This window comes from Neoarius graeffei, chromosome 13 (genome assembly GCF_027579695.1).
Source record: "Neoarius graeffei isolate fNeoGra1 chromosome 13, fNeoGra1.pri, whole genome shotgun sequence".
Classification (NCBI taxonomy): domain Eukaryota; kingdom Metazoa; phylum Chordata; class Actinopteri; order Siluriformes; family Ariidae; genus Neoarius; species Neoarius graeffei.
The window spans coordinates 80,003,636-80,013,662 of NC_083581.1; the positions used below are offsets into that span (position 1 = coordinate 80,003,636).

At 44.5% G+C, this 10,027-nt stretch overlaps 1 protein-coding gene across 1 annotated transcript in view; it reads left to right on the forward strand.

Annotated features, from left to right (window-relative positions):
• Positions 1 to 4,879: 4,879 nt before the first annotated feature.
• The window catches only part of LOC132896310 (transcription factor Spi-C), a 20,102-nt gene continuing 14,954 nt past the window's right edge, over positions 4,880 to 10,027 (forward strand). The window contains exon 1 of the mRNA XM_060937047.1: positions 4,880 to 4,927. The gene's annotated coding sequence lies outside the window, so the exon portion shown is untranslated. The remainder of the gene's footprint in view (positions 4,928 to 10,027) is intronic.

Sequence of the window (10,027 nt, forward strand, 5' to 3'; positions counted from 1 at the left end):
ATTGGGAGGAGGGACCTTCACAAAGTAAGAATGAAATTCAGTACGTTATGGACCTGCGCGCAAAACTCCACACGCTCACCCACCTAACTCAGGAGAATTTGCGGCAGGCCCAGGAACGGCAAGCCCGCCTGTACAACAAGGGTACGAGCCTTAGAGAGTTCACACCGGGAGATAAAGTACTCGTACTCTTGCCCACGTCGAGCTCCAAATTAATCGCCAAGTGGCAAGGACCCTTTGAGGTCACACGGCGAGTCGGGGATGTCGACTATGAGGTGAGGCGAACAGACAGGGGTGGGGCGCTACAGATTTACCACCTCAATCTGCTCAAACTCTGGAACGAGGAGGTCCCCGTGGCGTTGGTGTCGGTAGTTCCGGAGAAGGCGGAGCTGGGGCCGGAGGTTCAAAAAGGGAATTTGGCATCACGTACCTCTCCGGTCCCCTGTGGAGACCACCTCTCCCCGACCCAACTCACGGAGGTCGCCCAGTTGCAGGCCGAGTTTTCGGATGTGTTCTCGCCCCTGCCCGGTCGCACTAACCTCATAGAACACCACATAGAGACACCCCCGGGGGTGGTAGTGCGTAGCCGCCCTTATAGACTACCCGAACACAAAAAAAAGGTGGTTCGGGAAGAACTTCAGGCCATGCTCGAAATGGGCATCGTCGAGGAGTCCCACAGCGACTGGAGCAGCCCGGTGGTCTTGGTTCCCAAGGCCGACGGCTCGGTCCGGTTCTGTGTGGACTATAGAAAAGTCAACGCGGTGTCTAAATTCGACGCGTACCCAATGCCTCGTATTGATGAGCTGCTCGATCGACTAGGCACGGCTCGCTTTTACTCGACACTGGATTTAACGAAGGGATATTGGCAGATCCCCTTGACTCCATTATCCCGGGAGAAAACGGCCTTTTCCACACCGTTCGGCTTACACCAGTTCGTCACACTTCCGTTTGGGCTGTTTGGGGTGCCCGCTACGTTTCAGCGGCTGATGGACCGGGTCCTCCGGCCCCACGCCACCTATGCGGCCGCCTACCTGGACGACATTATCGTTTATAGTAACGACTGGCAGCGGCACCTGCAACACCTGAGGGCCGTCCTTAGGTCGCTGAGACGGGCGGGACTCACGGCCAACCCAAAGAAGTGTGCGATTGGGCGGGTGGAAGTACGGTATCTGGGCTTCCACTTGGGCAACGGGCAGGTGCGTCCCCAAATTAATAAGACAGCAGCGATTGCAGCCTGCCCGAGGCCCAAGACCAAAAAGGGGGTGAGACAGTTCCTGGGGCTGGCTGGCTACTATCGTAGGTTTATACCTAATTATTCGGACGTCACCAGCCCGCTGACTGACCTCACTAAAAAGGGGGCGCCAGATCCGGTCCAGTGGGCTTTCTCTGAGGTAAAGGCTGCACTGTGTGGGGGTCCACTTTTACACTCCCCTGACTTCTCTCTCCCTTTTATGTTACAGACGGATGCGTCGGACAGAGGGCTGGGGGCCGTTTTGTCCCAGCAGGTGGAGGGGGAGGATCGCCCGGTCCTATACATCAGCCGGAAGCTGTCAGTGCGTGAGGGGCGCTACAGCACGATTGAGAAGGAGTGCCTGGCGATCAAATGGGCGGTCCTCGCCCTCCGGTACTACCTGCTGGGGCGCTCTTTCACCCTCTGTTCGGACCACGCGCCCCTCCAGTGGCTCCACCGCATGAAAGATGCCAACGCGCGGATCACCCGTTGGTATCTGGCGCTCCAACCCTTTAATTTCAAGGTGGTCCACAGGCCGGGGGCGCAGATGGTCGTGGCGGACTTCCTCTCCCGTCAAGGGGGGGGGGAGTCGGCTGCGGGCCGGACGGCTGCCCGGCCTGAGTCGGGCGGTGGGGGTATGTGGCAGCGGGGGCGTGGTCGAGCACCGGTCTGTGACAGGAGGGCGGAGTCAGGGAAGGTAAGTGGCAGATTCACTTCACCTGAGAGCAATTAACCTGTGTTTGTGTGTCTTCCCAGGGACCGCGCCCTATTTAGGGAGGGAGAGCGAGAGCAGAGGAGATCTCTCCCGAACCAGACACCTGATGTGTGTGTGTGCGTGTGTCTGCGTAAAACCTATTGTGTTCCCTGAAAAGTGGAACAATAAAACTGTTTGTTGAACCTGATCTCTGTCCTGCCGTCCTCTGTGCTCCACCCACACCTAGGGAAAGCTACACACAGGTTGTTAGGTATGCCCAATGTTGCACATATTGCACTGAGTGCAAGCAGGGACTCCGGCAACTAACTATGACAGCATAACTAAAAGGGGAGAGCCAGAAGGTAACACAGGCATGAGGGAGCCCCGGGACATAAAGCAGCAGCCACTACACCGTCAACAAACTCGAGTGAGCAAGCGAGTGGGGACTGACAGCATCCATACATCCCAGTTTACCAAAATACTCTATCTGAGGATCCTCCAGATCTACACCTTTACCTTATAAACACCATTAACACAAGGCTTGACTAAACAGATATTATAGTCTAAAATTGTATTTTATTTATATTTATATGTATAATGTATGTATAATCTCATCTCATCTCATTATCTGTAGCCGCTTTATCCTGTTCTACAGGGTCGCAGGCGAGCTGGAGCCTATCCCAGCTGACTACGGGCGAAAGGCGGGGTTCACCCTGGACAAGTCGCCAGGTCATCACAGGGCTGACACATAGACACAGACAACCATTCACACTCACATTCACACCTACGCTCAATTTAGAGTCACCAGTTAACCTAACCTGCATGTCTTTGGACTGTGGGGGAAACCGGAGCACCCGGAGGAAACCCACGTGGACACGGGGAGAACATGCAAACTCCACACAGAAAGGCCCTCACCGGCCACGGGGCTCGAACCCAGGACCTTGCTGTGAGGCGACAGCGCTAACCACTACACCACCGTGCCGCCCCTGTATGTATAATATTGTATAATATTTATATAAATATTACATAGCTATTGTTTTCACATTGTTAGTGAATCAAACATGAAAATTAAATTTTTATATCATTTTTGAAAATACTCAATAAATTAAAAGACTTAATAATGATTAATAGCTCTGATTAATATAATAGTAGATAAGGAATTAAGTCTTTTGTGTCTGTGAACAGAAGGTTGTAAGTTTGAATCCCAACTCTGCCACAGTTAATCACTGTTACGCTCTGAGCGAGAATCCTTAATTATACTTTCATTTAGTCGTTATCTGGAAACACAGTGCAGTGCAGTATAGGTAAAAAACCACACCACTGGAAAGAATCTCTCTCATATGAGGATTTCTGACACAGAGCCGCACGTCGACGGGCTCAGTGCTGACTGAGAGAGTCGCCAGTGAGAGGCTGAGCTGAGAAACATGTCGAGTTTGTTTGTACAGTGACTGAGAGGTCAGGAGAGTTTATCTCTCTGTTATTTCCCATAAAGCAACAGGAAACCTGGAGGGAATTTCTCTCTCTCTCTCTCTCTCTCTCTCTCTCTCTCTCGCTCTCTGTCTCTGAGTTTAACTGCTACACTGGTGCTCTGATTTGCCCTGCTGGGGCTGATAAAACCCACCATCTGGAGTACAGCACTCCTTTCTACACCCCATCACACTGTTTACTGTGTAAACAAATCACCATCCCTCTCCGACCGTGGGACCGTGCTGGAGCTCACCTGCTGAGAAAGGGTGTTGCACAATCACCTGCAAACTGTACCACCTTCACCACCTTCATAAAGGGGAGGGGGCGGGGTATGGGCGGGGTGATCAGTTCTTTGAAGACAGATTAAAATAAGACTTCAGAACACATTAATAATCCACTGAATAACATTCATAGACTTTAGAGAATGAATAGATAGATAGATAGATAGATAGATAGATAGATAGATAGATAGATAGATAGATAGATAGATAGATAGATAGATAGATAGATAGACAAACAAATGGACATTTGGATGGATGGATGGACAGACAGACAGAAATAGATAGATAGGTAGATAAATAGGTAGATAGATAGACAAAAAGACAGACAGACAGACAAATGGACATACGGATAGATGGGCGGATGGACAGATGGATAGAATGACTGAGTAATGGACAGACAGACAGACAGACAGACAGACAGACAGACAGACAGACAGATGAATAGACAGACACCCAATTCACCACACAGGTCACATAAACAGCACAATGAACATCCATCACCAGTCCGCTGTGGGCGTGTCCTAACCCAAACCAAGCCCTGTTTACGATAATTACAATTTGTAGCCTACATAAACCCCATCACCAGCCCACTGTGGGCGTGTCCTAAATCACTCTACAGTAAATCAACATTCATACATTAAACCCAGAACCTGTCACTGAGTCCAATATGAAAGTAGAATCGAGTCGTGTCTTTAAATCCTTCCCTGCTGTTTCTGTGTGATCAGGATTGTCCTGTCTCTTCACTCTTTAATCAAATGAGAAGGTGCTGATCAAATCCAAGCGTGATGATACACATGGAGCTGAGGTTTAACCCTCACCCATATTCCAGTTATTCACTTTCAACTATCCCCTACTTTTCTGATCATAGTCACATTTCTACAAATCTTAAAGGATATTTCATAAACTATCAATAATTTGACTATAATGAGATATTCACCAGAAGCATTATTATTATTATTATTATTATTATTATTATTATTATTATTATTATTATTATAGGGTAGCTGATGTGTATAATATGGTTAATAAGAGACAGTGACACCGTTAGTGCAGCCACTGTGAGAAACATTTACATGATTGGCACAGAGATATGGGGGAATCCACACACGGCTGAGTGTGTGTGTGTGTGTGTGTGTGTGTGTGTGTGTGTGTATATAAAGGCACAATAGGTGTACGTTACAGGTGACTCTCTCTGCTCTTCACTGGACTTTAGCTGCACATTTTATTCATTCCATCTCACACTGAGAATCTTACACGGTAACATCACACACACACACACACACACACACATTTATTCACTTTTTACATGTGGATAATCTTTGCAATTAATTCTAATGTTATAAATTCTAATATTTATCCTGATTTATTACTCAATATTCTCTCTATAATTATGTGGTGAGTTCTAACACCTTAATTATATCATTAAATCTTAATTAAAACTTTGTTCAAACTTGTTATTATTATTATTATTATTATTATTATTATTATTATTATTATTATTAAGTTTCTGTGATGACCTGGCGACTTGTCCAGGGTGTACCCCGCCTCTCGCCCATAGTCAGTTGGGATAGGCTCCAGCTTGTCTGCGACCCTGTAGAACAGGATAAGCGGCTACAGATAATGGATGGATGGATGGATGGATGGATTATTAAGTTTAATTAGGTTCTTTACTTGTAGTATATATTTATACTTTTTTAACTTTTAAACTGCATCTTAAACTTAATTAAATCTTAGCATTTATTAAAACATTTATTCATTAATTTCATGATTTATTGAGAATTTATGATTCAGTAACTTTTCTTCAGTCACTTTATAGATTATAACTTTACATTTGTTTATCAATAATGTTTATATTTAGATTGAATGCTAAGATTTCATAAAGAAAAAAACTGATTGATTCATTAATAACATTTTATCAGTCATCATATTGTTCTGTGCTCAGGTTTAATTTGTTTGATTTAATGTATATTTATTATTCAGTATGCCATTAGAAACATTTCATCTTCAATATTAACCTTTATTATTATATTTATGATAAATAATAACACATGGTCAAGCTTAACATTTACTCAGGATATACTAATCTATCTAAATTAACCTTAATAATCAAACATAACAGTTATTTAATTTCATTATTATTTGGTCTTAACATTTGTTCAGTATTAATATATTCAGTCTTGTAATATTCTTAGTGTTGACTCTAACATGATTGATTGATTGATTGATTGATTGATTGATTGATTGATTGATTGATTAAAACCTTGCATTATCTTTAACACCTGTTCAAACTTAACATCTATTTATGATAAATCTTTAATCAGTGATCGAATGTATTCGACTTTATCACTAACATGAACATTTATCTGTATATTTATTACTAGTGTGTTCAGTGTTAATGTGTTAAATACTGGATGTTGTGAGCATGTGTTTAAATGTTAGTGGAGATGAAATATCCTCACGAGGATAAGAATCAGGAAATCTGACAGGTTTGAGCTTGTGGGGACATTTGGCTGATTCTCCCATGGAGAGCAGTGAGAGATGCAGGGGGCTCTGTTTGCCCTCCACACTGCTTGAGGAGATGTGTGTGTGTGTGTGTGTGTGTGTGTGTGTGTGTGTGTGTGTGTGTGTGATGTAGGAATCTCTCTGTTGAGGACCAAATTGTCCCCATAATAATCATTTTGATCTTGTACAGATTTTAAGCCTTTTATTCCAAATGCAGCTTCATATTCAATAATAATCAAAGAGCCAAAAGACTTTCATTTAGTTATTGAGGTTAGGATTGGTGTTGGGTTTAAGTTTTTGGGTTATAGGGTTGAGGTTACCGGATAGCATTAAAGGTTGGGGTTAACCCTTTCTTTGCATGTTGAAGTTATAGAATAGAATAGAATATACTTTATTATTGTCCCCATGGAAATTTATCTTGGGCAGAGTACTACACAGTTGCAAGCAAAAAATATTTAAACAGCAAGGAAAAAACATTAGGTTAGAGTTAGGAATGAGGTTAGAGTTAGGATTGGGTTTAGGGTTGGGGTTAGATTTAGGGTTGGGTAACCCAATCCTAAATCTAACCCCAACCCTAAATCTAATTCCAACCCTAAACCCAGCCCAAAATCTAACCCTACCTCCAATCCTAAATCTAACCCCAACCCTAAATCTAATTCCAACCCTAAACCCAGCCCAAAATCTAACCCTACCTCCAATCCTAAATCTAACCCCAACCCTAAATCTAATCCCAACCCTAAACCCAATCCTAACACTAAACCCAACCCTAACACTAAACCCAACCCTAAATCTAACCCCAACCCTAAATCTAACCCCAACCCTAAATCTAATTCCAACCCTAAACCCAGCCCAAAATCTAACCCTACCTCCAATCCTAAATCTAACCCCAACCCTAAATCTAATTCCAACCCTAAACCCAGCCCAAAATCTAACCCTACCTCCAATCCTAAATCTAACCCCAACCCTAAATCTAATTCCAACCCTAAACCCAGCCCAAAATCTAACCCTACCTCCAATCCTAAATCTAACCCCAACCCTAAATCTAATCCCAACCCTAAACCCAATCCTAACCCTAAACCCAACCCTAACACTAAACCCAACCCTAAATCTAACCCCAACCCTAAATCTAACCCCAACCCTAAATCTAATTCCAACCCTAAACCCAGCCCAAAATCTAACCCTACCTCCAATCCTAAATCTAACCCCAACCCTAAATCTAATTCCAACCCTAAACCCAGCCCAAAATCTAACCCTACCTCCAATCCTAAATCTAACCCCAACCCTAAATCTAATTCCAACCCTAAACCCAGCCCAAAATCTAACCCTACCTCCAATCCTAAATCTAACCCCAACCCTAAATCTAATCCCAACCCTAAACCCAATCCTAACCCTAACCCTAACCCTAACCCTAACCCAATCCTAAATCTAACCCCAACCCTAAATCTAATTCCAACCCTAAACCCAGCCCAAAATCTAACCCTACCTCCAATCCTAAATCTAACCCCAACCCTAAATCTAATTCCAACCCTAAACCCAGCCCAAAATCTAACCCTACCTCCAATCCTAAATCTAACCCCAACCCTAAATCTAATCCCAACCCTAAACCCAATCCTAACACTAAACCCAACCCTAACACTAAACCCAACCCTAAATCTAACCCCAACCCTAAATCTAACCCCAACCCTAAATCTAATTCCAACCCTAAACCCAGCCCAAAATCTAACCCTACCTCCAATCCTAAATCTAACCCCAACCCTAAATCTAATTCCAACCCTAAACCCAGCCCAAAATCTAACCCTACCTCCAATCCTAAATCTAACCCCAACCCTAAATCTAATTCCAACCCTAAACCCAGCCCAAAATCTAACCCTACCTCCAATCCTAAATCTAACCCCAACCCTAAATCTAATCCCAACCCTAAACCCAATCCTAACACTAAACCCAACCCTAACACTAAACCCAACCCTAAATCTAACCCTAATTAGGAAAATGAAGGAGAATAGACTCTTAAGGCGGAATTCGATTCCACAAATCAAGTCCGAAATTTCAGAAAGCTATTAAATGATAATCCTGCGGCATAGGTCGCTTTTTGGGATTGTGTAGAAGGTTATTACAGATTTTTTGACACCTTTGAAATAAATTTTCGATCTTCTTATGATTTTATACCGCAATAAAACCCCTTAAGCCTAATTACCACTAATTATTGTTGCAATATACTACCCTGTCACAGGGTGGCCGTTGTAAAAACTAGGTTTATGGATTCCGGACTACTTTTTTGGAACTTGCTCCAATAGGCTGGGACACCCCCCTGGACGCTAGGCCACGCCCCCCCAGACTTGATTTTTGGAATTGGGACTAGTTTTTTGGAACTTGCCCCAAACTTAATTCTGATAGGCTGGGACACACCCCTAGACCCTAGGCCACGCCCCCCAGACTCGATTTTTGGAATTGGGACTAGTTTTTTGGAACTTGCCCCAAACTTGATTCTGATAGGCTGGGACACACCCCTGGAACATGGGCCACGCCCCCCAGACTCGATTTTTGGAATTGGGACTAGTTTTTGGGAACTTGCCCCAAACTTAATTCTGATAGGCTGGGACACACCCCTGGACCCTAGGCCACGCCCCCCAGACTCGATTTATGGATCCGAGCCTACTTTTCTGGAAATCGCTCGAAACTTAATTCCGATATGCCGGCACGTGCCCCCGGACCCCAGGCCACTCCCCCAAAGTGTTTTTTGGGAAACCGGGACAGAGTTCCAAAAAACTAGTCCGAGTTCCAAAAATCAAGTCCGACCGTCTCGCACCTAAAACGGGGTCGAATTGTAACAAATGCTGTATTGGTAGATAGCCCTAAGCGAGACGAAAAGGGGGATACTTGTCTGACGTCCGTACGACTTTCCTGTCCCGAACGGCGGACCGAAACGCACTCGGAAAAAGGCCTCATAAAAATTGTTGGAAATATTCACAAAAAATCAGGAAAAGGTGCTATTGACTCGCAATTGAGGCTACCCCCCCTAAATCGCGGGCGTTGAGCGCGCCTGACTTGGAACCGAGTCACTAGCACCTTCCTGTCCCGAGATACACCCGAAGGTGAAAGGTCAGAAAAAAAGTGTAAAAATATTCGTGAAAAATTACCCGAATGTCCGTGCGGCTTCAAAATCGTCACACACCCTAACTCTGGGTCCGCGATCGTGGCCGAGGCGTCTGCTGAACCTAGGCCCAAAAAAATCGACCGTTTTTGGAGGGAAAATGAAATTCCAACCGGCAAGTCTAAGCAATGGCGTCGGGTTTGGACTCGTTCAGGAAATCGAGTCCAAAGTCCTAACCGAGTGATTTCCAGAGCCATTTCACCCACTTGAAAGTCAGAAAAGTAATTTCTGATGGGCTATTGTGTTTCAGCATCCCATATAAGCCCTGGGAGTGGGGGAAAAAAAATAAAAATTTTTGGAAGATTTTAGGCCCACGGTGTCGAGTAAGGGTATTAGGCCTTTGACATAGGGGCTGGCCACGAGGCCTATTTTTTTTTTTTTTCAAAAATCCATTAAATATGGTTACCCTGAGCCTCACACATCCTTTTTTTGTACACATACAACTTTCAGCCTGCAAAAGGGCTCGCTCTGAAGTGAAGGAGTTACAATTACGGCTTTAGGCAAATAGACTTGATTTCCGGAACGAGTCCTAACCTAACTCATTGCTTAGACATTGCCGGTTGGAATTTCATTTTCCCTCCAAAAACGGTCAATTTTTTTGGGCCTAGGTTTCGCGGATGCCTCGGCCACGATCGGGGACCCCGAGTTAGGGCTTGCTAAGGTTTTGAAGCCGCGGGGAGATTCGGGTAATTTTTCACGAATAT